The sequence below is a fragment of the Triticum dicoccoides genome, chromosome 3B (genome assembly GCF_002162155.2).
Source record: "Triticum dicoccoides isolate Atlit2015 ecotype Zavitan chromosome 3B, WEW_v2.0, whole genome shotgun sequence".
NCBI lineage: Eukaryota > Viridiplantae > Streptophyta > Magnoliopsida > Poales > Poaceae > Triticum > Triticum dicoccoides.
The window spans coordinates 232,481,740-232,483,818 of record NC_041385.1 but is presented as its reverse complement, the minus strand read 5'-3'; positions in this window follow the sequence as shown (position 1 = coordinate 232,483,818).

Below are 2,079 nucleotides of genomic sequence, written 5' to 3'. Positions count from 1 at the left end.
TTGTCATTTATGTTCGCCCCCACAATGGTTTTGGTCTAGCTCCGCCACTGGTCTATCAACGTAGTTGATTGCTGCACGCTTGAGTGGCCTAAAGCCCTAAACACATCAGACACATAAGCAATGCAAAACAGAAACAAATGGCCAAATTTTGCTGTTGTAGGAAGCAAGTCATGCCAAAATGCTTTTTTACAGACAAGTTATGCAATGTACTTTCAGGTATGTGATTACCATGCTTTGCAAACAACCGACCTATTTGTAATCGTTGACCTGACACTTCATCTTTCCTTCTCCGCTATACGTTACGTTTTGCTACTTTGTGCTTATAATTCCTCACAACTGTTCTTTTTGTGGGTAGCTTTATTTTTATTAAATGAAGCGTGAAAAAAAATATAGTTGGAAGGCACTTTTTTTTTTAATCTCTTGTCTATTTTGCTACTCAAGGCGAATAAATTAAAATGCAACAAAAAAATGGTATATTAGCTGCCTGGACATGAGTTTGGGATTTTCTGCAATAATGCAAGTCGGTGTAATCTACGCGTGCGCAGTACTCCTAACTTGTGTACCCTGATTTGATAAAAAAGAAGTGTTGAGACAGAATTAAGAGAATTTTTTACGTGCGATGGCCTAAACGGCCTAGATGGGTCCCCGAATTGACCTGTGTGACACGCTTTACCATGCATGCATTGGCGCATGCAGAAGCAATAGGTACATCGACCAGGGCGCATGCTGCTTCTCGAGCGTAGCGTGTAACGAACGACCGGCTATTAATCAAACCTCGTGATTGTTGATTAGGTGAATCTGGCTTGTGGAATGGAGTAGTACAAAGAAACGAGCTAGCTACACGACCCATGCATGTGACGGGCAGCTACTCCAGCTAGCGTATATCGGCCCTCTTTACGGGCAGCTACTCCAGCTAGCGTATAGCGTATATCGGCTATTTTCACAGTTGCGTTGCCAAACAATTAATCTTCACTACATCAGCTTTACGAGCGAAATAAGTCCACGGCCGAATCAATAAGTCCAAGATGCAGTACGTAAATAATGACGCAGTTAAAATCTGTGAAGAATGATGCAGAACACACGTAGTACGATCGCCATTCGTGATTAATTCAGGCTAATTTCATCCGGGCTTGTTTCTTTCGGAAACATCACACTATCGTACGTACTTACGCATAAGATTCGCTGCGGAGGAATGCAGGTGCTTAAACTTGCGCTGCAAACTACGGCTGTATACAATGGAGTTGCAAGATGTACAAGTTCGGCTCAAGTCATTAACACGCGCACATGATTAGTCGCGGTGAAAGAGTTTCCTCGCATACTGTGGCACATGCTACGATCGCTAGCTAGGGAGACGGAGACCTTACCCGCCTAGTGGGTCAACACACGTCACAGCGAGACAGAGCGTACGTGTGAATCTGCACAAGTTGCAAATGATTCCCGTCTTCAAGCCTGGCCTGCAAACCGGACATCGCATCGTCCGCGGATAATGAGGACCAATGCACCAACACCGGTGTGAAAACCGACCATCTAACACTATCCGATACAGTTCAAATCAAGTTTAGAAAAACCGGGCGGATTTCATTAATGTTCTGACATAATTACATAAAGAGGTCAATATTTCGACTGTTTAGCTAAAAACTACAATAAAAGGACATATAGACCCTATACCGGATGATCACCTCGTATGCGTGGCCGTCTTGCTTGTCGCACCGCCGTCCATGCCGTAGTCGTCATCGTCCCTGACAGTCTTGTCCAGCTGCGCCTGCCGCTAACGGAGGAGCCGCTCCGCCTCCTCCTGCACGGTGCGGAGGACCGCCGCAGCCAATGCAGACGGCGCCCGCGGTGCTTTGACGACAGGCTTGTCCCTGCCGGCGAGGAGTCTCTAAGCAACCACTCCTCGCCGATTTTGGCAAACTCATCATCAAGGCGGCGCCGGCGCCTAGCGGCTGTCTCCGCGGTGGTGATGGAGCGGTTGAGCGTCCGCCCGACGGCTAGGCCGAGATCGTTTCAGACCCATTTCAATGTCGTGTTGGACTTGCCCAGATTAGTCAAACGCAGGCGTGCCAGCGATACGGCACC